The sequence below is a fragment of the Eptatretus burgeri genome, chromosome 1 (genome assembly GCF_056783735.1).
Source record: "Eptatretus burgeri isolate ZD-2024b chromosome 1, Ebu_testis_v1, whole genome shotgun sequence".
NCBI classification, from domain to species: domain Eukaryota; kingdom Metazoa; phylum Chordata; class Myxini; order Myxiniformes; family Myxinidae; genus Eptatretus; species Eptatretus burgeri.
In genome coordinates, this window is record NC_140961.1 from 122,567,779 (window position 1) to 122,594,787 (window position 27,009).

At 42.1% G+C, this 27,009-nt stretch overlaps 1 protein-coding gene and 1 pseudogene across 1 annotated transcript in view; one reads left to right on the forward strand and one right to left on the reverse strand.

Moving 5' to 3' along the window:
• Nucleotides 1-27,009, reverse strand: part of LOC147035311 (huntingtin-interacting protein 1-related protein-like) — a 993,771-nt pseudogene that overhangs the window by 456,710 nt on the left and 510,052 nt on the right.
• Nucleotides 1-27,009, forward strand: part of LOC147035315 (uncharacterized) — a 270,416-nt gene that overhangs the window by 769 nt on the left and 242,638 nt on the right. The gene's annotated exons all lie outside the window — the stretch shown is intronic.

A 27,009-nucleotide genomic window follows, 5' to 3' on the forward strand; every position in this document is an offset into this window, starting at 1 on the left:
ATCCTTCCCTTGGAGTTTCTGGGAGGTGATCAGTTTCTTCGTTGTCTTGTGGTTTAGTTGTCTGGTATCAAATTTTGGGGGGTGGGGATTGAGATGGGGAACGTCCTCAAAACGTGATAATGCATTGGTCTCCACTTTTGTGCTGAGGAATTATATATATATATATATATATATATATATATATATATATATATATATATATATATATATATATATATATATATATATATATATATAATAAAATGTATACAGCTTTTATACAGTGACAGCTATACAATGTTTTCGTTCTTTATTGCCGGTTGAATGATGACATGTAATCAATCATTCCATCACACACTAACGCCATCTTTTACATATTAGTAACACTCAACATTGTTAGGTGTTAGTCTCTACTATTTTATTAATTTCTCTGAAAATTGAAGGTCTGTTTAAATTTTTATTGTAAAACTGTGTGTGTGTGTGTGTGTGTGTGTGTGTGTGTGTGTGTGTGTGTGTGTGTGTGTGTGTGTGTGTGTGTGTGTGTGTGTGTGTGTGTACGTGCACACTGCTGTGGAAAGGTTTTCCATTAATAATCTTGTTATATGCTCTTGTGGAATGTTGTTTCTCACTTCTTCCGAGACTTTCCAAAGATCATCGAAGTTGCTGATATTCGTTTTTTTACTGTTTGCTTGTCCAAGTAGTCTCATGCAGCTTCAATTATAATGAGATCTGGGCTTTGAGGAGGCCATTGCATGAAATGAAGGACTCCAGATTCCTATTTCTTTTGCAAACACGTTTTAATTACCCCAGCTGTGTTTTTTTTATGATTATCTTTCCTGTACAATGAAGTTTGGACCAATAAGTCTTGCACCACCGGGGATAGCATGGTGGATTAAAATTTGTTTGTGCTTTGTTGCAGTCAATATACCATCAATGTTCAGAAATTTTCCAACACCACTGGAGGATTATGCACCACAAAACCTGGATTGAACCTCCTCCATGCTTAATTGTTGGCTTTAAGCAAGGCTCCTTCTAAGTATCAGTTTTTCATCATGTCACAAACTGTCTTTGAGTCTCGACAAAGAACTGAAACAACGTATTTGCACTCATCACTCCAAAGCACCGTTGACCATTGCTTCTTTGTCCAATTTCTGTTCTTCTGCAAAGCTGGTGGTGAAATTTTTTTGTGCAAAAACACATGTTTAGCCTTTTAGTCTTGTTCGCCTTTCTTAACGGAGGTTTTCTTACTGCAACACATCCTTTAAATCCTGATTTCAAAATTGACCTTCAAAATTGAATCCTGTTTTTGGATTGACGACGACACCTGAGCTTTATTTTATTATATTTGTGTTCACTGTCGTGGCTCGTGTGAGAGCTAAAACTTCTTATTATGCCAGTTCTTTTGTCAATTCAACACTTGACTTATTTCTATCCTTGAAGGATATTATCTTCAAGTGTTGCTCGATACTTTTAGACAGCTTTGTGGGTCTTTCAGTCCTGGGTTTATCAATTACACGTGATGTTTCTCCATCCTTGTTGATTGTGATTCAGATACGACACCTTAAAAATCAAGTGATGCGAGATATTTCATTCAATGTTTTTCCTTCTTCAAGCAGAAACACAATTCTATTGTGATCTTCTCCTGAAATTTTCGGAATTTTGTTTCAACTAGACAGTTAATCCTGATGGATGTGTATTCTGTAGAGGGAAAAGGGGGATTTGGGCTCCAGTGGCTGTGTTAAGAGGAAGACCTGACAATGAGTCATCACTGATATCTGATTGTGGAATATGATGGATTAGCTACTGAAACACTTCCTTCCAGCTACTCATGTGTAGTTTACTTCAATCATTGTGATCACAAGTATTTGTAGATTCTGATCAATGTGAATTAAAGATTGCAAAATGATAAGCTTGATTTCTTCACCCAAACTAAGCTGTATTAATACCAGTCAATGTTGGTATAAGAGTCGAAAATAAGATATATATATATATATATATATATATATATATATATATATATATATATATATATATATATATATATATGAGCCTGGTGTTGGCGCAGTGGTTAGGGCAGCGGCTTGGGATCCAAGAGGTCCTGAGTTCAAGCCCCATTGAGCCACTGAATTAATACACCAGGGGGTTGACTCAGCCTGTCATCCTTCCGAGGTCGGCGAAATGAGTACCAGTATACTGGGCCGGTGTATACCCCGGTTAAAATAGGTGTACCATATCCCTGTGTCGTAAGAGGTGACCAGGGTTGCGTCAGGAAGGGCATCCGGCATAAAACATGTGCCAAATCACTATGCGGATCATAATGGATGATCTGCTGTGGCGACCCCTAACGGGAGCAGCCGAAAGAAGAAGAAGAAGATATATATATATATATATATATGTATATATATATATATATATATATGTATATATGTATATCTTGGACTGTCCAAGACATCCTGTTAAAAAAACCCAGACAATAACACACACACACACACACACACACACACACACACACACACACACACACACACACACACACACACACACACACACACACACACACCTTGTTCCAAAAAGACCCAGACAAGTTTGGTTGTTAATATATTCAGAACCACAACTGATAGAATGATACCTTTTATTTTATGTGATACAAAAACTCATAAAGTTTTGTGCACACCATCGATACACTTCAATGTGAGCTCAATTTGTCACGTGCAGGACATCAAGGCGATACACGAGTTCTTGCCATGTTCGGCTGGGCATGTTTGCATCTACCATTGTGCATGCAGCTGTGATCCGAGAACGAATATCCTGCAGGTTTGCCACCTTGGTGCTGTGGACAACATCTTTGACAAAGCCCCACAGAAAACAAATCAAGGGGAGTTATTTCTGGTGATCATGGGGGCCAGGCAGTTGGTCCATCTTGGCCAATCCAGCGACCTGGAAAATTTTCATCCAGGACGGCTCGGACTAAGACCAAATGAGGGGGACCTAAAAGTGATATCGGGTTGCAGGTCTTCAATCTGTGAGAAGGCGTATCCTCCTAATATGTTCATGTAAATTGTTGAGGTCACTATGTCCTTCACAAAGAATAACGGAGCCACCAAGTGGTGATGGAGAAGGCCAAACCACAAATTGTCCTTCGGACTGTCGTGTGTGTGTTCGATAGCCATGTGGGGGTTTTCAGAGCCCCAGATCCTCACACTGTGATGGTTGACTTTCCTTGATACACGGAAGCAAGCTTCTTCTGTGAACATGAGCTTTTTCAGGTAATCTTAGTCATCCTCTATGTGACTGAGCATTTCCATGGCAAACGCCTTGCGTTTGAGTTACTGAAGAATATGCACCTTGTAGTCATAAAGCTGAACAGTTTTATACAGAATCCTGTGCACAGTGGAGGTTGCTCGTTCCAGTTCTCTGGATGTGCGTCGGATTGATTTTCTGGGACTTTGTTGAAATGATTCACGCACTGGTTCAAAGTCTGCTGCACTTGTGCTTGGTCGACCCGAACTTTTCCGTTTCTGACAACTTCCGGTCTCCTTACAACTCTTGTACCACTCTCTGATACCAGTCCGCAAAGGCAGATTCCTTCCATACCTTGGACGGAAATTGCTCTGAACTTGCGTGTGGGATCTCGTCTCTGAACCATTCGATGCATTGAGCTTTCCCCTTTGGAGACGCCATTTTCTTTAACATGAAACCACCAGACCTGAAAATATAGAAAAAGTTCTGAGTTTCTGTGTCAAATAAGCCAAAGGATATTGTGATATCTTTTGTGGTACTAAATATATTCACAACCATAGTTGTTCAGGTCTTTATGGAACAGTCTTTATACATTAATACATGTTCTTTAAGTGTACCAGTTATAGTCCCACCTTATGATTTCAGTTGGGGAACACTTTTTACCCAAGTCTTTCATGAACTGGTTGGTCAGCCCGGGTGTTCACGACTGAATGAGATTTAGGAATCAAATTGTAATTTGTTCTGCAGGGTGTCTGTAATAACTCACCAATACTACTCACGGAAGACACAATGAGATCCTGAATGTCCGCAAACGACCAGTGCTAGCAGACAGCTCCTCCAGCTCCACGTCCATCCCATGAACGGTACACACGTTGATGCTTCGGCTTGCACCAGATGCAACACCTATTATTTGATCATCTTAGTTTGTCCTCTTTAGTGTAAGAGTGTGATTTTCTTTTGGTGTGTCGATCCTTTTGCCTTCTGTTCAATCAAAGGCATACAGAGGATCTGCTTCAGCATCTTTCACCTGAGACACAAGGATATCGCTTGATAATGTAGACAAATTAGACGGCTATGACAAATGGTCATGGTTTTACATTGTTGTCTATCCAGTCCAGCTCTTCAATGAGCCGGAACCTCCACGACCCTTTGACGAACCTCCTCGATCCTCATCCTCCGTCACTGAGCAGACGGAGCTGCAAACAATTTTCATTTCGTTCCTTTTTCTCAACTGATTTTTCACCTTCCAAAACATCAAAGTTCTAGAAGGAACCCGATGGATGGATGGATGGATGTTTCAGTTGACTCCAACCAGAACGGTTCTCACGAATCGTGACGTCATCTTTTATAATATGGAGTGGTGCTTTCCAGCAGTTTTGCTTGTGATGTCATCTGGATGTGGTCCTTACACACTGTAGATCCATAAAGATCGACCGATGGAAGCACATTGTTTAATGCTTCACTTCCCGCCTTGGGCGCTTACTGGCTTGGCTCGCCATTAACGGTTTAGCGCTGGGAACAGTCAGCGCCATTATCCTTATTAATTTTGTACCTGCAGTTGGTTTCTCGCAATGCTCATTTCCGGTGCTCACTTATTTCTCTTCAATCGCACACAATGAGTGGATGTTTTGTCATTTCGTGCTTGCTATTTTCTTTTTTTTCTTTCTTTCCTTGGAACCACATCAACGTTCTGTTGTGACGTTTCTGGCTTTATTAGCAAACGATCAGGTGTTTGTTTCAAAGACCGCGAAACACCGTCACGAGGCAGTGGACCAGCGGCTGTCCCACCAACTTGCTGTGTGTCTAGGTGTTGCTCCGCTGAACCTTTCCCCTGGATGTCTGATATTGCTGACTTGGACAGTGAAGGTGGGGAGAGGTGGATGTGGCTGCATGGAGGATAACCAACCAAACCGACATGACATGGTTTTCTTCTTTTTAAAAAGAAAAAGATAATTCCCTTTATACCTGAATATATATTTTTATTTTTAACCTTTTCTGACCTGTCTATTGTGTCACACATATCAATGAACCGTGCAGCTGTGTTGTGCGTTATTAATTGCTTGGATATGATGATACAAATATAATAAAAGCAGTGATACATTGTGCGTGCAATTGCTAATAAATAACACGCGTTGCAGCAGATGAGAAAAGTATGTTTTATTTTTGATGTTTGATTAATGAAAACGAAAAGGAGTGAATTGTGCGTAATACTCACTCGAGCGGTGTTTAACCAGCGAAATGATTGTGGTGAAGCCGACCTTGAGTGACGTCATTGCAGATGGCGATTTTAATAAATTGAGAAATAAGTCCGTTTGAGTGAGGAATGCGCTGAGGATCTGACCATGACCTTCAACATTTATGAATGGAGTATAAATTAAGAAAATGTGTTCCCATCTACACTCTATCCATAAAAGTTAACGTCATGAAAATCAGAGGAAAATTATTCAAGTTATGATCAAAAGTGTTTTTTTTTTTAATTATGTCACAATCCGGAAAAAGTAGGTCAACATTACCAATCAAATATCAGATGCACAGCTTCAATGCAGGTACACTATTATGATGCAAGAACATCTTGGAAGAAGAAAAATTGAGCAATCACCAAAAAATGTGTTTTATTCGCGAGAGCATCATTTGATCTTGACCTTTAACTTGGAGGGGTTGAATGTAAAGCATAGATGCATCTTACTCTAATTTATCTAGTGAAGGCAATTCTGTTCTGATGGGAGTTTTGAATTCACAAGCCGAAGTGGAGTTTTGGTGAAAAATGTTTAAATGACCTCAAATAACCTCAACAATTGGGTGAAGCTCAAATCGTGTCAACCCTGCATAATTTGTATTTCCATTATTACTGCAAAGTTTCATTCCAATAGTCCCAGCGAAATCCAAATACAGCCCAGATGTAAGCCGAAAAAAGGGAGGAAAACCTAATTGGTGGTTTCATTTTCCAAGGGGTGTAAGACTTTGAGCTTTAACCCGGAGGGGTATGATTTAAAAGAAGCATAAATGCGCCTTGATCGAGGCTATCTGGAGAGGACAATTTTGTTAGGATCAGACAAACCTTAGCCGAGTTTTGGTGAAAAGTGTGAAAATGACTTATTGGGTCATGACCTTAAATTAGGTCAAGGTCATATAACATTATATATATATATGTGTATATATATATATATATATATATATATATATATATATATATATATATATATATATATATATATATATATATATATATATATATATATATATATATATATTACACCCCGCATACTTTGTATTTCCATTATATTGGCTAAATTTCATTCCAAAAGTCGTTGTGTATTGGCAGAAAGAAATGGGAGAAAAACATAAATGGTGGATTCATATTTATTTGGGTGTAAGACCTTTATGTTTGAACCAGACAGGTATGTTCTTAATTAAGCAAAAATGCAACGTGCACTCGGCTATCTAGAGAAGGCAATTTTGTTCCAATCAGACCAACTTCAGTCGTGCTATGGTGAAAAATGTTAAAAGAATTAGGTCAAGGTCAAAAAAATTCTTCCTGCATATTTTCTATTCACATTACAATATTGATGCAAAATGTCATTCCTGTAGTCCCTGCAAGCTCTGAGATGCAGCTCAGAAATTTATTCAGTTCAGACATTTGGAGTGCTGGGAGTGCAGGAAGAAAACTAGAAGGGCACTCAGTTGAGCGCATACCTCTGCCAGGCTGATTCGTTTTTGTATCCCACTGATAGACCAGATCTGGATTGGGACTTGAACTCAAATTTAATTGGCTTGTTCTTCTCAGATATCCAACATATCCACCATGTTTCGTCCGAATCCGTCCATAACTTTTTATTTCAACTAGAACGCAGTTCCAGAGAACTCATGGGATGGTGTGTTGTCTGTCCATCTATCCATCCACAAACATTTGTAACTTCTCCTCTGAAACTTCAGCCAAACCTTCATTAACTGGTACGTACCAAAGTTTGTTCACGGCATTGAAAAATTCAGCCCCTAAAGCATGAGTCACATTTGCTCTCCGGCTAGGATACGGCGGCCGTACCCCCCCCCCTTTGAATTGACAGAAACGTGTGGCAGCCACATAGTTTCTGAGGTGGCCTCAGGGTGGCCCTATGCCGTATGGCTATCTTTTACAGGCCGTAGGGGTCTCAGTGGAATTATAGCGCAGAGTTATAACTTTTTTCATTTCGAGGTTGGCCATAGCAATTCGACAAGCCGTAGTCATGACGTAGATGTGTTCCACGTCGACCGTACATAGGGCATACGGTGGGCTTGCATTATTCGTGCATTTTCCGTAGGCTCTTATCAATGAAAAATGAATTTTGCCAACCCCCCAAAAAATTACGGCGGCCGTACTATTTCCACGTTCGCCTTAGGGCCCCCCTGCGGTCGCCTTGCGAGCACCTTGAAGCTACCTTGCGTCTGCCTTGAAAATTATATGGCCGCCGCAGGGACGCCCTAAGGTCACCGTGCGACATCAAATCAAAGACCATATGGCACCCCCACGTTTTCGGTCTCCACAATTTCTAAATACCCCGTGCGGCTACCCGAAAAATAAAAACATATGTGACTGCTACATTGTGTGACCGTGGAAATACTGCGGCCGTCCTATAATTGCTAGTGGCCGTAGATTTTTTAGACCCTACGGCCGTCGAGCCAAATGCGACTGAAGCATAAGGAGTTGTATGGGGGGGGTTGGCCCCAAAATAGGTATTTGCTTTCTTCTCTGAAACCACACACACAATTTCGGTGAAACTTGACTACAACCATCATCACCAGTGATGTACCAAACTTTGTTCACTGCAATAATTAAAAAAAAAAATAAAATGGTATTTACATTCTTCTCCTTGAAATATTTTGTGGGTTATCCATGCCTACCAGTGGTTTCCTAGTTTTATTATCCAGCTGCTGCCAGCCCACAAAGTTTCATCTGAATCTATTCACAACTTTTTGAGATATCGTGCTATATGTCGTTTTCACCCTTTCTCTCAATGGTGAAAAATCACGAAAAAAATCTCGGATCCGGATCCGAATTCGGATCTTCACTAAAATTTAAACATTTTGTCCTTGTCTCATACCCAAACTCTCCGCCAAATTTCGTCCGAATCTGTCCACAACCTTTTGAGATATTGTGTTCACAAACGAAGAAACAAACGGACAGACAGAAAGACAGGGGTAAAAACATCACCTCCATCCACTTTTGGTGGTGTGGACGTAGTAATATGTATATGGTGGACCGGGAACATGCCTGCCCTTACACTATCTGAAGATATATATATATATATATATATATATATATATATATATATATATATATATATATATATATATATATATATATATTGTTTTGGTTGTGGTGGTAGATTGAGGAATTTCATAGGAAAGATAGGATTGTATAGAGTTGCTTGGTCCGTGGACGTGTAGGAGACATCTCGATGTAAATTAAGTTGGGAAACTATGAGCTTCAATGTTACTTGTCACCACATGAGGGGGGGGGGGTGCTGTGTTAATTAGGTAGGGTCTAAGACTAATTTGTCCCAGTATGTGATTATCCCCTGTGACCTTTTCCTAGATTTTTGCATTTATATAACCGGCGATAAAAAGGAACGACATTTGAACAACAATAACAACAACAACAACAACAACAATATAAGCCAAGCCACCGAGCAGGTAGAATCCCCGACTTCTTTCTTCGTGCCAACAAGCCACGCCCCGGGGCTGATGATTGATCGGTGGACATCAGAAGGTTCGGCGGTGAAGTGAGTGAGGAGATGGCGGTTAGAAGAGAAGGGCATTATGGTTGCTTCTCCTCGACAGGATGAAGAAGGCTGCACAATTCTCATGTTCGTGCTGTGTGAATTTGCCCATGTGCTGGAGCAAGACGCGAGCCATTCACTGTTCGACTGAGCCGTGAAGTGTGGACGTTTCTGAGGAGGGAAGAAGAGCGTGTCTCGTGACCTGATCACGGGGTATCAGAAATCGTCTCGTCGTGTGAGCGAATGTTCTGGACAGACCGGGTGCAAGAGAGGAACGGTCGGCATATTCGCTCATGAAAAGAAGCTTCACTGCGGTCCGTGAGCCTTGATGTAGAGTGCCGTCTCCGAATTGCCTTCTGTGCGTTTCTCACCACGAGAGACAATTTGATTGTCAAGTCCTAAAAGATCACTTATCGACCCAAAGCTAAGATCCGGGAGAAAGGGAGGATTTTCTTTGTTTATTATTTTCCCCTTGTCCGTTTTTGTGTCTGAGTGTGAATGTGCCTCAAATCAGAAATAAGATTTAGTTCACCTCATCTTCTGTTTTTATTATTAATTGTATTATTACCATTGTAAATATTTGTTTTTATTTTTTTTAAAACCATATTTATTTAAGTTGCTTGTATCTGTTGTGGGTCTGAGTATAAAACCCTTTTGCTACCGTCCGGGTGAATGCCTCTGGTACGTCCTAACTGTTAACCGTCCCATGCGCACAATAATCTCTGAGGATCACGTGTTCGCCTCCAAGGAAAACTGCTCGGGGATCCGGCCTGGTTTGGTGTTAACCGCCAATCCACCACAATTGGGTCGGGGAGATTAACCCTGAACCGCCATGGCCACAACAAATATACATTATATATATATATATATATATATATATATATATATATATATATATATATATATATATATATATATATATATATATAAAAATATATATATATATATTTATATCCATATGTACATGTAGGATATAAATTATAATGGCCAGGAGCATGTGGTGGCAGCAAGTGGAATGGCTGGCTTCAGCCCGACTCCACTCTAACCCGAGCTGCTCCACGAATACCTCCATTCTTACTGTTTGTCTGGCATCTGCCCCTCTGAATCTCTCTATCCTGAGGTATCCCTTCTGGGCCCTCTAATCCCCTTAATAGTAATCTATCTCCTGGGAGGAAGATCAAGGCATGAACTGTAAGGTGGCATGGCTTCACATGGCTTTCTGATGGAGTAGCCTGCCCCAACACTAATAATTCAGGACTCAATGGGTCCTTTGAAAAAGCCAAACACCCCACTCCGTTATCCCAGGGGCTGCAGACATCAAAATGATGCATCCCTATCTGTCCTAACATTTCATGAAATGCATTGTTTTTTTCCCATTACCCCCCCCCCCCTACTGTGGTTCTAGATAACCAATTTACCCACCCCTCCATGTGTTTGTGCTCAACCAAATGTGGTCCTCGCCCTCAATTTTCTCTTCTGTGCCTCTGCACAATTTACTGGCTGGATGGTGTGGCTCCCTCTGCAGGTTACCCATCTGATTCAAATGCGGTATCCTGCACTGTTGGGGTCACACCTCCCCCCCTACCCTGCCATATGACAAATCCTGGGGGGATGGAATTCTGGCCTCCCCCACTAGTGCCCTCTCTGGCACGTGACGAGCGAGTCCCTCTCCCAGGTATTCAGCCCACTCTGTAATACCCCCGCCACTCTTGAGCTCTTTGGTCTGCTCGGGGCTCAGTGCATACCCAGCCCCGGGATGCTCTTCCATCTTGTACTCACTCCTCAGGAGCCAAATCCCCAGCCCATCATTGACTTTTGCACCTCTCAAAAGTTCACTTTCCGAGACTGAATACCACACACCGCATCCGGCCGGATGCAGCAAGTTCTAAATTGTGACACGGGTAGGCAAGGGATAGTTCCCAGCCACAGCCAGGAGCAGGCAGAGCAGGAGAGTGTGCGTATCTTGCTGTGTGAGGACATGGCTGGAGCCTGTGCAGCAAAATGCCCTGTTCGGGGAGAAACCTTGATGCAGGTCGTGTGCAGGCTCTCGCTGTAGGCTCTTCATGAATATGTTCTTGTGCTGATTGCATCACCCCCTTAAATAGCTTCGGCCACGCACAACATTGATGATGCACTGCTCCCTCACTTACCATTGGCCTGAAGGCCCGTTTGATGGGCGAGTGATTGTCCATCTCCCAGTTGTCAACTGGATGGCCAATGCCCCTCTGGTCTTGAGCGGTCCAAGCCTTTCTTTACCACCCAGATAGTGCCTCAAGGACTACTAAAGTGTCAAAAAGAGACAAAACAGTCAACAAAAGGTTGAAAGGGATGCTGTTTTTTTTTTTTTTCGACACGCACATGAGGATAGGTTAACATCATCTGTATTGACATAATGGCGACGCATATCTAATATCACAATTGATAACTTTACTCTTTTGCTAATTATTCACTTTCGGGAAATAACTGTACCAAACAAAGCCTCTTTAACCCACTCGGAGTCATTTCGACAACACAACATTAATTAACACCGAGTCGAGCATCGGGAAATACCACCGATGAAATGGTCCCTCCATACTTATTGCTGCAAACACCTCATTTTGTCTCCTGTCATGGCAGCACCATTACACAACCTCTTAATCACAGCAGAAGTGACGTCTATTACAAACTTCCGATGAGTCCTTGTCTGGAACGGTGCGGGCAAGGAGACCACATATTGGTGACCCCCTCTCCCATTTTTGTTTCCCGAAGAAAAATCATTGGAGGTATTGGAGGAGTGGGAATCTCTGCTTCTGGTGTGGCTGGCTCAGCCCACAGGTGCAGTGGGCTAGAACAGGAATTCGACAACTCTTTCTCTTATTGTTCCTTCCACCCACTCACTGTACTTACTCCTCTCATCCCATTACCGGGACTGCATGTCATCTCAACCACAATCCACCTCCCCTTGCATTCTGTCATTCAAGTCTTCCACTAACCGAGACATCTGTATTCAGAGTTTTGAAGCCTGTCCTTGTTATACACTGACAAACTAGCTGGTCAAAGTAATCTGTCAGACAAATACTGTACTTCCTTTTGTTTATTTGTGCTATTGTGTCTTCGCATTCCCAAGTCGGCCACTTGTGTGCCGTTCAGAACTCGACTCTCACGGCCTACTGAGAAAATTCCCTTGTGGCAAAACACAAGTCGATGGGTTAGTAATTGTTATACATCATAGACAATATAACCTAGGGCAGCAAAAGCCTTGATTGTCTCTTCACAAACACATTTGGCAAAGGGTCGACGACTCCCACCGCACGCATACCTGCAAACCAAAGGAATCTACTGTTTGCAGGAAAACATTGTTTTATGAAGGTTTGTTTCCACGAGTCTAATGGCCCATCTACAAAATGCATACGAGGGAGAATGAAAGTATCCCCTCTCTTCTCGACAACCATTAATGATGCTGTATCTGTGAAACTCGGTGCAGGTATTGGTCCTTTCCTATGCAGGGGTCACATTCGTCCCAACAATGGGTGAGAGTCCTGATGGCATTGGAATGGAAGTCGTGTTTTCATGGTTCTTGGAGAGAGGCATTAACTGTTTAGTCTTGGTGCCCGTGGTGTCCCACTTTTTGTCGCCCGCTCCACCAACAAGGTCAGAGATGGGGGAGATTAAAATTAGTTCTGTCTGACTGTCCAACTGACCATTAGTCCGTGTACTTTTGTGTACGCGATATTCAAAAAAAAAACTGTTGAACATTTCGCTTTCATATTTCAGATGTCTATTCCTCACAATATTATCTCAACCTGATTAGATCATGGCTGTGATTGGCTGAATTATGTTGCTATGGCAACCATCTCAGTAACTAGACGTGTGTGTGTGTGTGTGTGTGTGTGTGTGTGTGTGTGTGATATTTCTAAAATAGTTCAACATTTAGCTTTCATACCTGGTGTTGGCTTAATGTTTAGGTTGGTGGGCTTGGGATCCCAGGGTCCTGAGTTACAATCCTGCTCAGCCATTGAATTAATACGAGGTGGGGTTGACTCACCCTGTTATCCTTCTGAGGTTGGCATCATGAGTACCAGCCTGTTGGGATGATTGAGCCATTTGAGTTTCCTGTATTGTAGTGGTGTTCAAATCCTGCTCCAGGATTGTGCCCAATAGCCCCAGAGACTACTTTAGCAGCACCAACACTCTGTATGGAGTATGGTTCCTGATGGATGGATGGATTTAGCTTTCATTTAAGGTCGATATCTATCCCTCATGGCACCTCATGTCACGATCTCAACCTGATTAGATCATGGCTGTGATTGGCTGAATGATGTTGCCATGGCAACCGTCTCAGTAACTTACTTGGCTTGCGCATGCAATATTTCAAAAAGCGTTCAAGATTTTGTTTTCATATTCCAGATCGACCGTGTTCCTCACACCACTCAAAAGGCGGGAGACCGAAAGTATCAGCTCCTTGCAGAAGAATATTTTTTTAAATATTTAATTTTTCCCCAATTTCCATTGATGTATTTTTTTTTCTCCACAATTTCCAATTATTTATTAAACAATATGTATGAAAGTAAACGATTTTTTGGGTTCAAAATATGTGTGAAAGGACAAAATGGATTGCCTTTCTCTGATTTTGGTTATTTTGGGGAAGGTTTTCTTTTGTCACAAGCTGTACTTCTTTGGGGTTTCAAGGTGCATGATGCCATCAGATCTCGGAAGCTTGTCGGTTCGTACTCGGGTGGGAGACCTGGATGGAAGGTCTGGGTGTTGTGTGCTGAGGGATGAGTAGGATAGCTCAGTTGGGAGCGTGCTTGCCGCTGAGCTGTCAGGTTATAGATTTCTTATCGTATGGACTTTAAATGGAGTAAAATTGCTCTCCTTGTGCAGCACTCGCCGAGGGTGCTGTGTCTTTAATCATGCCTTTACTCAGATCTGGGGACCATAAATTTGACTGTTCCATCTCTGTATTTAAGATTGATTGGACGTTACAAATTACAATCCCATGGTATCTCTTGAAAGGAGTAGGTCCTTGTGTACTCTATCCTTGTTAATTTCCTTACCTCGAGATTAATTGATGCCCTGGTGTTGGCTTAATGGCTCGGGTGGTGGGCTTGGGGTCTTGGAATCCTGAGTTCAAATCCTGCTCGGCTGCTGAATTAATACCAGGTGGGGTTGACTGCCTGTCATCCTTCCGAAGTCGGAAAAATGAGTACCAGCTTGCTGGTATCCTGTCGACCTGTCCAGGATTGTGCCCAATGGCCGAGGAGACTGCTTCGGCAGCACCAACGCTCTGCACAGAGTGTGGTCCCAATGGATGGAATGGATGGATATTACATTAAGGACACCGTGATTAGTTAGATTAAGTTAGCAGTAATAATGTAGTTGACACATGGAGGATTATTAAATTTATAGATCAAGTTAATGGCATATAGCGATGGAACAGACATGAAAGGACAGAATGTCCTCCCTACTGTGTCTAAGTTTCCTTGTACATCGATGTGTGTACTTCAAGTAAGTTCTTCTCGATTCCCTTCTTTTGTTTTTTTTTTTTGCCTGACGAGTAATACCCACTTCTTCCAGGTATGAAACGATGAAAGATTGATCATAGAGTAACTTTGAAGCTTTTATGGGATTTTTCTCTTTGTAAAGGAGCAAGGCTCATGGAAGAGCAACATGGAATTGCCGGTGGATACAAACATAAAGGGGATGAATGAACATGAAAAGAGAGTGGGGAGGAGTGGAGGAGACACTGAAACTAGCATGCAAAATTGTTGAGTTAAGAAAGGTTAATGAGGGTAATAAAAATCATGGCTCAGAATTGGGGATGACAAGATTATGGAGGTGCATTGTTTGCTTGAAGTCTTGAAGGGAAGAGTGAGACAGAACAGCCTCTGGAAGTTGGTTCCACTGATGTCAGAAGCGAGGAATAAATTAATTGAGGTGTGCAGTCAGCCAGAATTTTGGAAGTTGAGCTCAGATGGGGTTGCTGGAAGAATTTTTTTTCATCCTTGAGTTTCTGGGAAGGGTCGGAGGACTGAGAGAGTAGAGAGAGCAATATTGGAGAATCGATGGTAGAAAACAGAGAGACCACCGACCTGACTGTTGCTGTTGCTGTTTGGAAGTACTTGCATCTCGAGGAGGCTGCATGGAGAGATCATTACAAATATTTTATTTCCATCACTGGACTTGCGGATGAGTTGTAACCCAGATTGATTTATCCTGCTTTGGGCCTAATCTTCTTCTTCTTCTTTCCTATGCAGCACAAGGCTGCGGGTATCCCTTCTTCTTGTATCACAACCATCATCTATCTGATGATGATGGATGGATGGATTTAGTGGTTAGGTTGGTGGGCTAGCATCATTGGCTAAGGGCACGGCTGTGCTGCTGATGCAATGCCCTCTGTCGGTTAGAGCAGGAATTTGGAATTTGTTTCAGGTTACCAGTGATGGCTTGCCTACTCTTCGCGAAGCACACCATGGGATCTGTAATGTCCACCAACGTGTTCTGGCAGACGGGACAACTAGTTTAACGTGTATCCGAGGAATGGTACACACATTGATGAATCACCCTGCCTGTGAAACACCAGGATGACAGTTTATAGCTGGGTCGGGATTCAAAGCCAGGCTAGACAGACAGCTTTTGCACACCCACCAAAGGCTACCTCGCCTTGTTCCTGTATCACCAGGATGGCAGCTTATTGTCGATTCTGCTCTCTTGACAAGTCTACTTTCAAATGGACGGCTCATGTGCAGCCATGTTATCAACTTAACTAATCCTGTTCGCTTTCCGACAAATTAGGGAAATGGGACAAGGCCAGGGAAATCACCTTACTTTTCATGATATATTAATTTACAAGCAGATGTCACGTGTAATCTACATGTACTATATATTACATATTTTTTTTTTTTTAACCACACACTACGATATAATTGAAACTGCTGAGAAAATAAAACAACCAGAATTTGAAATAAAGGGGAAAGCCACCTGACAGCATATAACGGCATGATGGAATTGTCCGTTCAGAAATGCCGAAACGAAAGTCACTTTGTCCATTTATTTAGTAAATAAATAAAATTGTGTTCATGATCCAACAAAGAAGGGATAATGCTTCCACCTGTACGTATTGGGAAGTATTTTTGGAGGCAATGATCAATGTGGAATTTCATTGATTTGGTAAAGCTCTGCTGACATTCGTTGCATGGCGGCGTGTGTTCAAAATCTCACGGTGTCCTTCAGGAAGAGTAGGCTAGCTATTGCCAGCACCCTGAACGAATTGCAAATGCCTTCCTCAACCTTAGTCGAACGTCAGTCTTTACCAGCCGGTTCGTGAAAGGCTTGAGTCCAATATTTGCCCCGGCCAACCCCACAAAAGCGTAGGAATAATTGCGGCTATTGGAGAAGGTCCCGCCAATTACCTGCTCTCCCCCAACCTGACCATTTCCCCAACATTAATGAGGGGACAGCTGTGTATTATGCATACAGGTGTCCCCTTCTTTAAAAAAAAAACGGCTATTTTTTAATGGTTTTCGAGCCCCCCCCCGCCCAGGAACCCACCCCTTCGGTGTGTACATAATATGTAGATGACCTATAGTGGCTTAATCTGTACACTTAAAGAAAATGTTTTTCTAATTCCTCGGACAAGCAAAAAACAAATACTTTTTTCCTAAATATAAAGGGCAGTCTATGATCTGCATGATCACGTCTATTGTAATTATCGACAGTATGGTGCAGAGGTTGTGAGACGTCTTGTCTGGGTCCGATTCCCAGTCCGATGATGACCTGTCGAATTGGTGCGTTGCTTTGGATGTTGAAGATGCCACAGTGTTTTTCATGAAAAATAGGTAAGTTATCGCCGTCACACTCAACAAATTACAAATTCTGCCCATATCACCTTCAGGCGAACGGCAGGCCTTGACTGCCGGTTCGTGAAAGACGAGCCAAATATTTCCCCATGACCGACCCCACAGGAAGGTCCGAATAAACGAGGCCATTAAAGAATAATTGGTCATAGATTATCACGTTTGTTATTATTTAAAGTGTGTGTGTGTGTGTGTGTGTGTGTGTGTGTGTGTGTGTGTGTGTGTGTGTGTGTGTGTGTGTGTGTGTGTGTGTGTGTGTGTGTGTGTGTGTGTGTGTGTGTGTGTGTTTCGTTGATTGGTATCTACATATGTGGGTTTCAGAATGTGGAATGGAGTCCCCCCAGGGTGGGTTCAAAGTATCCACCTTAATTTCAGTGAGGGTCACGATTCATGGACCAAGCTGTGAAGTTTTCTGTTCTCAACGTTTCTGAGCCCCGAACAGCTCCCACATGTAGTTCGTTTGTTATAATATTCCCAGGGATGGTTTTTAGCTCACCTGTAAAATAGTTCCGGGGAGCTTATGGGATGGCGTGTTGTTTGTCCGTCCGTCCACAAATACTTGCAACTTCATCTCAGAAACTACACATACGATTTCAATGAAATTTTTACTCCAACCTTCACCATCTGTGATGGCATTGAAAAAGGGGGTCTGAACGGGTCCACAGAGGTAGTTTACGGGGCTAGGGAGGGGGAGTAGGTTGCCTCCCCAAAGAGGTATTTGCTTTCTTCTCAAACAATGCACGCAATTCCGATGAAACTTCACGAGAACCTTCATCACCCATGACATACCAAAGTTTGTTCATAACATTCGAAAAATCTGCCTATATGGGGGTTTTCCCCCCAAAATATGTATGTGCTTTCTTCTCCAAAACTACACACACAATTCCAATGAAACTTGACCACCATCTTTAACACCCGTGAGGTACTAAAGTTTGTTCATGACATTGAAATACAATTGTGGTCTCGGAGGGTCTATGGGCAGAGGGGGGTTGCCCCCCAAAATATGCATTTGTTTTCTTATCAGAAACCACACACAATTTCGATGAAACTTGACCACAACCTTTATCACCCGTGATGTACCAAGTTTTGTTCATGGCATAAAAAATAAATCCAGATGTATTTACTTTCTTCTACATAATATATTTTGTGGGTCATACATGCCTACCAGTGGTTACCAGATTATCTTATCCAGCCACGACCAGGTGAGCACCCAGAGGTACTGCCCCTTATGTTAAATATCTCTGTGAGGTTCTCCGTCATCAGTCCTGTAGGTCCAGCTATCACTGGTCCAACTTTGGCATTCTTCAGCTTCCAGGATCTTCTCACTTCATTCTTGAGGTCTTGGTGTTTGGTCATTTTCTTGATTTCTGCATCGTTCAGTCCAAAATCACTGGTATGAACACCTCAATCAGCAATGCCTTCTTCTTCCTCTTCTTCTATTTGTACCTCAGTATGATATCTGGTCACAACGCTTTGTTTTTGATTTTCACCCTCGATGGGATCATTAGGTCGTACGTGAGCGGTAGGGATTTCCTTGTTTTCAGTGATTACTTTTGATTCATGTTCCCACAAATTTTCTGGGACTGAGATATCAAAGATTTGCAGACATGCCAGCGGATTACATCATGAACTTTGTTGTGTCGTGTGTACAGCTGTTCTGACATGGGTGTTTTTATGTGTGTGTGTGTTCGATCATTAAGCATAACATATTCTCTTTACTAACCCCACCTCCACCCCCTCACCTTTCTCTTTAACTTTTTTTCATACTTCTCTCTCTCTCTCTCTCTCTCTCCCTCCTCTCCCAACCCACCTCCTTAATACCCATCATCAGCGAAGCGATGGGTACAAAAATAAAGCCTTAGATTTATTATCCCATGAGTTCTAAGAGACCTAACTAACTATGAACAGATGTACACAAAATGCACTCAAGCTCCCAGCAAGAGAACATAATTAAATGTACTTCAAGTAAAAATTCCAATTTACATCATGGCAAATGGCATTAAACAAAGTTTCAATCAAACGGCACATTCTCCAACTTGAGCCTGTAATGGACATCAGTTTAACTTGTCATTTCACATGAATTTGTTACAACTTGCAAGCAACCTTTTATGATTCAAAAGATTGTCACGTGACTGCAGTTATTACCCCCGATCCTTGATGCATTAGGGGGTACACACAAATGCGCACAGTGGCATACATAGCCACTCCAGAGTTCAGTCTTTCCTTTTTTGAAGAAGGTCCATTTAGTATTTTGATCATGAGGTTTTTTTTTTTTTTCAATGTAAGGAAGAAAACGATGAATTAGGCTCACAGTTTTTGGAGCAATTGTCGAAAGCAAGTGCAATTGAGCGGTGAGCAAGACTCGCCTGCTGTTCGGCAGCCACGGCTTCTCAGATAATGTTGCGACAGGCCCCATTATTAGCGGTGGAGAGACGGGAGTTGAAGAATTGCAGAGTGTTTTCAAAGAAGCCCACACAGGTGCACCAGCCTCGTGACGCAGGAACACCACTCGGATCGTACCCACTCCTTCCCCTGCCAAAGCACTAAACATCAACATGAGTCTCTGGATTCTTCAACTGCGTTGCAGACCTCAAGGTGTAAGGAGAATAAAACTACATATCACTCCTTTATACACTGATTGCTCCACCTCATGGTACTCTCCTGCAGCCAGAGCCACTTTACTTCTAGATTGGGTGAAAACCTTTTGCAATCATTGAGACGTCTCTACTAGTAGCACACCCATCCTGCCAATGTAATGCGTCACTACTGCCTCATCTCAGAGTGCGATCAGAGCTTCAAAATACTCCTCCTAAACTTGCCAGGGTATGTGGAAACTCCTTTTTTAAAAATGACCTCCTTTTCACCTTTGCTTCTTACCAGGTCACCATCTGTTTTGATGATTTCCCAGCCTGCTTCGGAATTTTGAAGAGTCCTGGTTCTACGAGTTCAGAGATAACACGATTTTTCCACTCCACAGGCCATTTCGGCGACAAATCCACATGTTGTTCCATGTAATTATAACTCAAGAATGGTTGGCCTGGCAAAGGACAAAGACAGACAGGGGGACACTGACATAAACATGAGATTCGCACACTAAGGCGGTAAAACAAAGCTGCTCTCATATCGGTTAATGAACCAAAATGTAAAGTAAAAGATAATGCAACTTGCCCCATAAACCCCATAATGCCACACCTCACTATCTCACAACACATTGGATCGATGGGGTTGGAGGAAGCTAAGACAATGGGGACCAAATAGTCTCCTCCGGTGTCCAGGTTCCTGTACTTTCCTTGTACGTCATAGTCTGATATTACGTCATAACATTGGAGTAGTAACACTTCCTGTCCACTCAACATTTTGATGTATAAGAATAACATGCAATGCACCACCAGAAACATACGTCATCTACAACGACACGCAGCAACGTGTACTAGTCACCTGCTTTTGGGATGCAAAAAACTATCAGAACAACTTTACACACAATGGCATAACAAAGTATGCAAAGTGATTCATTGGCACATCTGCAGAAATTTCAACATACCAGTTCCAGAAAACTCATGGAAACATGAGCCAAGGGCAATCACTGAAAATAAGGACGTCATGCTCACGTAGGACCTGATCATCCCATCAAGCGTGAACATTAAATAACAAAGCCTTGCGACTGCACATCGTTTTCAGGAACAAAAAGAAAAAGACAGCATTGCTGATTGAGATATGAGTACCCAACGATTTTGGCTTAAATAATGCAGAAATCAAGAAAATGACCAAATACGAGGACATCAAAAATGAGATGAAGAGATCTTGAAAGATGAAGAGCATCAAAATTGCACCAGTGATAATTGGAGCAACATAAATAATGAAGAAGACCCTCACTGAGATTTTGAAAAACATCCTCGGGGATATTACAACAAACGAACTACAATCGGAAGCAGTCCAAGGTTTGGAGATGATCCTGAAAAGAGTCCTCGGAACAAAACTCTGAGAACAACAAACATTGACCAGCTTAATCCTTGAACTGTGATCCTTTAACGAAGCAGAGGTGGATACTTTGAGTCCTGAGAGGACTTTGTTTCACCTCCTGAAAGCGGGAAATGGAGATAATAACCAACGACACACAGTTCCTTTATATAGTACAGATGAATGTCTGCACTTCAGGGTTCTCTGAATGACAATATATCCAGTGTTATCAAATGAAATGTTCAGTATTCAGTCCAAAATGGGAATGACTGAGGAGTATACGTGTACATGTACATATGCACGTGTATGTATCTTGTTGTATTGCGAAAGCACATCTCATGCTACCTTTCCCGACAGGGATATGTAACCTCACCTTGCTTTACAGAGTTACAAAGCAGATACTTTATCATGCTGGGAGCTCACTGGCAAGTTCTGTCTCTCCACCTACGAAGTGTTGACATGAGCCTTCTTGACTCATGTCTCATTTGTCTTTACGTCATAAAATAACATTAGTTACCAAGCTCTGGAGTAACATCAGAGAGCAGATTGTGCAATGACATCACTTTCAAAACTTTGAACAAGCTTGCGGACACGAAAAGTGTAATTTGATAACACGCTCGGGTCGCCGTCAACATCCCATTCCAGTATGACTTACTCATCATGGCAAAACATCAGAGGATGTTCTTTTACGATCTTTTATCCATTATTTGACTTGTATGTTCATACGTTCTATCCTCTCACATGACGTGTTTGACTTGCTCCTCTGTGCACATAAATGTATATAGACATGGTTATCCCACGCCACTGAACTCCATTACAGGTCGGTAGAAATCTCAGGAAGGACTGAGGTCGACCTCATTTTGTTGAGAGACCTCATTGGCAAGGATGCACACGATATGGCTTGGTTTAGGAAATATCACATCATCTTTTGGTTGTTATAATGTCTTGCACACTTTGATTATAATCAACCTGGATCGATTACGTCTTGAGTGTCCTGGTTCAGGAAAGAGTTTTTGATGATGTGTAAATTGCTCTACGGAATGGCAGGATGATCCTAGAGCTATGCACACTCACCTCTTAGCTATCCAGGCAGGGTTTGAATCTCGGCCCTGCTATAAACTACCATCTCAGTGTTTCACAAGCAGGGTGGTTCATCAATGTGTGTGCCGTCCCTCGGATGGACGTTAAACGGGAATCTTGTCTGCCGGCATTAGTTGCTGGACGAAAGGTAAAGAGTAGGTGAGCTATGGCCAGCACCATGGTTAAATTCCAAATTCCTACCCTAACTACTGCTGGGAAGGCAATGGCAAACCACCCTGTATAACCTTGGCCAAGAAACTGTTCCGGTAACAGCAACGCTCTGTAACAGTTTATGGTACATCCGAATCAGAAGAAATTGCCCTAAAAATCAGCATTTATTTTTGAGCGAAGCTTAATTTTTTAATTTAAGATGTGTCTATAGTCTGACGTCACAAATATTGTGGCATTGTCTCCATTAGATGAGCCCTTGAAAATTAAAACCCGGATATTGCACATTCCAGGAGAAATGTAGTTAAGCATACTAAAGTCATCCTTTAAAAGTTGGTTCACTTTTGGTGTTAATGGGAAGTTTTAAAGGAAATGTTTAAAGATGCTAGTGATCATTGTTCAGTTGAATATGATTTTGAAACGGAGCCTGAACTTCTCTCTTTCGAAGTGGAATTGAAACCCTTTTTCTCAGAACTTGTATCATGTTCGACATCCCATGTTCCTTCTCGGTGTCTCGGGCATCATTCCTGTGGGAGAGCCGATCCTAATTGTGTCGAAGACTGTTCTTGTGAATCTTGAGTGTCACACGAAACGCAAAGACCAGTTGACCTTGGCGATCAAGTGCCATTGCCTGACGTCCCACAGACCTTTCACCGAGTTTTATCATGAAGAAAGAGCCGAGCGGTGTCACGCTAGAGATGCGCATGGTTCACATATCAAAGGAATTCCAGAACTATAAAAAAAAACAAACCCATTTATTTTAAACTACACGTAATGCTTAAACATTCGACGCAATAAACTATCTTATAACTCGGGATAGACAGGAAAGAGAGAGAGAGAGAGGCCTCATCCGGGTCACGCAAGGGCTCCTGACAAGCGGAAGGCCGAGGTGGAGGCATAGCCCCTCGTGAAGTCCATAAACTTCCCACAACAGGCAGCTTGACAGACATAGACTGAAGACACCAGCTCTGGACAACTTTTAAATCGATACATCAAATTGCAAACTTTGTAATATGTTACCTTTACTCGATGCTTGCAACATTATCTTCATATGCATAAAAATGGGGGAAATTTACACTGTCACCCCTACACTTTCCCCATTACCCACTCAAATACCTCAATGCTTCCCGTCTCCGCTCCCATTGCCTTATCCCACCTTCACTCTCTATTTTCTCCATTAAAAAATAACAAAAACTTACAAACACTTCATTTTTTTTTAATATCGATGGCTAACCTTGAACCGTCAGCTCATCTTGAAGCAGCATTACTGTAGTAACAGGAGAAGATGTGTGAAGTCACCTCGTGGTGACTTTAACGTCACCATTTCCATTTGAATATTTGTAAAACTCTTCACAAATCAAGCATCAGGCTTTAAGCTCGAGATTCACGGGTGAGAGATTTCTTTGTCGTGTGTATGCGAACGATGGCTTTTGAGGAAATAAACCCTGGCAGGAAATGTGACAAATGTGATGTCACAATGACCTCACCTGAACTGAGCGCTCGTGTGTGGAAATTCACGTGTAAATCATGTCTCCCACAGTAGCTGCCAACGTGTCTACACACGATCCATGTCAATACCCTCGTTAAATTGACCACCCATGTGATCCATGTCCATTTAGTAATGGCTAGGCCTAATTTTAGTTCAAATGAATTTGCTCACTCCACCAGAATGGTGTGTGTGTGTGTGTGTGTGTGTGTGTGTGTGTGTGTGTGTGTGTGTGTGTGTGTGTGTGTGTGTGTGTGTGTGTGTGTGTGTGTGATATAGGCTATAGATGCAAGAAGGGGCAGAGGATGTGGATGAATCATACTGTGTTGGCTTCCCAGTAAAATATAGGGTACTAACAAGGTATTGTCAGACTACACAGTTCAAGGAGAGGCCTCATTCACGTCACACAAGGGTCGCAGCTCTTCATGGGGATCGTTACCTTGTCAACATTGCCTGATGTAACTGCTTTTCAACCACATGATCTATCCAGAATGAGCCACAAAGAGTGATCGAGCATCAACAAAATTTCTGAGACTGTTCGGAACAAGCTTCAGACAAGTCCGATCAAGTCCAGAAGACCACTTCTACGAAACATTCTCATGCAGTGCTACCAAACACAGCGCCTGCAAGGGTGGCCCTATCTCAAAAGCAGGGAAGACCCAACGGTGCCATGTTCCTTTCACCGACGAGTGTATATTCTGCCCAGACTTCAATGATGGACATTCTCAAGTCTGGAGATGAGGTGTGGAGTGATTTTCTAATTATGTAATTACCTCTGCCACAGAAGGTGGACGGAGGTTATGTTATCAGGCCTGTTTGTCTGTCTGTCTGTGAGCAGGGTATCTCAAAAAGTTACTGCATGGATGGACTGAATGAAACTTGGTGGACAGGTTGGGTGTGTGACAAGGACAATTTGATTAGATTTTGGTGAAAATCTGTATTATATTCAGATTTGAGAATTTTGAAAGTAATTCTTCGCAATTGAGACATAGGGCCAAAAGCGACATATAGTGCGATATTTCAAAAAGTTGTGGACGAGTTACGACAAAACTAGTTGGTTGAGTTGGTTAGGTGAGAAGAACAAGCCGACTTGATTTCGGTTCAGGTCCAGATCCACATCCGGCCTCTCAGTTGGACACAAAATGCAAACTGTTCAGCCTGGCGGAGGTATGCGCTCTAGCGAGTGCCTTTGTCGTGAGTCAATGTGATCGGCCTTCAGACGTATGTCCAATTGAAGCTGTTTGGAAGATCCTAGTGAGACCTGTTTGTGCTCTCAAAATCTGCCCCACATTCTCTTGATCAAATGGAAATGGTCACAGTCGAAGAATGGTCCAACATCCCGTAACAACAAGAAGTGGATCTGATTTAGTCGATCACAATACGTTTACAAGCTTGCATTGCATTCAATAGTAGTGACCAACTTAGGAAAGCAATTTCTGCAAATTAAAACTTCTCTGTGATCATTTGTCGACTGACGTCATCGCCAACTTGCATGCATTTTAGCTATCCATGTGATTGTCACACTTGGCATCTGATGACATAATGTGTGTTTTATGAAGTGGACGGATCAATGTGCTCTTCCTCTTACATCAGAATAAGAGGACATTTGAACGTACAATACCATAGTCTCCGTCTATGAGTCAGCCTTTAGTCTACGGTGGGAGATTGTAAATACCCATGAAAACCAATAGGCTTTGCTGTTCATAGCTTCCTTTAATTTTACATGAATAAGATAACACTTAACCCAATGCTGATAGATTTGACAATTACTCTGTCAATAATTTTCTTGCAAGAGAGTTGCAAGGGAAAATCCTTTCCTCTGGTATCTGATGCAAGTTAAGGAATTTCAAGGTCTCAACTCAATTTTAACTAACTACCAAAATTAAAATGTCAAACATTTCCAAATAAAGCTCACTTTGCGGTTTGAGGACTTCAAATACATTTTTTGGATGAGTGTGTGTGTGTGTGTACATATGAAATATATATATATATATATATATATATATATATATATATATATATATATATATATATATATATATATATATATATGCATGAGGTCCGTCTAAAAAGTAATGGGACTGAGCCTGCTGTGTGCTCCACTTACACAACTTGAATGAACAGGTTGCGTCACAGTCTTTTTCAACATTCCAGCAATATACACGATTGGTGATGGTTGACTGTTCATTGTGTGATTTTTTTTTTACAGGTCGTGCTCTACATGTTGTCTAATCTGAGTCATCGCGCTACGAGTCGTGAGCAGAGACCCAATCTGAAATTTCTTACCAAACTTGGCAAAACACCTTCCGAATCCTTCGCAATGCTGCAGCAAAGTCCATGGGGGAAGAAACGATGTCACGAACACTTGCATTTGAATGGCACAAGACTTTCAAAGAAGGAAAGGGGGATGTTGAAGATGATCCACGGTCTGGAAGACCTTGAACGAGCAGAATGGCGGACAACATTGAGCGTGTGAAGCAGATGGTGTGCGCAGATTGTAAACTCATGGTGCGATGATTGCTGAGGAACTTTCCATCAACAAGGACACTGTCGAGAGCATCATCACTGAAAATATCGAAATGCGTAAGGTGTGTGCAAAGATGGTCCCCAAGCTGTTGTCCGAGGACCAGAAACAGTAAAGAGTCACTGTTTGTCAAGACATTATCGAGCGCCTCGAGGACGATCCAGACCTGTTCGGGAGAGTCATTATTGGCGATGAATCGTGGATATTCGAACAAGATACCGCGATCAAACGACAGAGTCGTCAGTGGAAAAGTCCGGCATCACCAAGAGCAAAGAAAGCAAGAATGTCGAAGTCGAAGGTGAAGGTGATGCTCATTGCGTTTTTTGACATCAAGGGCTCGTCCACTTTGAGTTTCTACCACAGGGTCAAACAGTGAATCAATACATGTACAAGGAGATACTCCAGTTTCTCATGAGATCAGTCCTTTCCCCATCGGCCATGCCTACGCAGCAACGTGTCTTGTCATTGGTTTGGTAAATAAATAGCCATAACTTGAGAACCATTTGTCTGACTAATATCAAACCTTGAAAAAGCACATAATCAGGTCCCCAGCAATATACCTGGCAAGTTTCAATTAGATCGGACCAGTGGTTGTTGAGAAACAGCGGTCACAGACACAAACACACACGCACACGCACACGCACACGCACACGCACACGCACACGCACACACACGCACACACACACTGCTGGAATTTTATATATATATATATATATATATATATATATATATATATATATATATATATATATATATATATATATATATATATATATATATATATCTTCTTCTTCTTTTGGCTGCTCCCGTTAGGGGTCGCCACAGCGGATCATCCGTATGATCCGCATAGTGATTTGGCACAGGTTTTACGCCGGATGCCCTTCCTGATGCAACCCTGGTCGCCTCTTACAACACAGGGATATGGTACACCTATTCTCACCAGGGTATACACCGGCCCAGTACACTGGTACTCATTTCACCGAC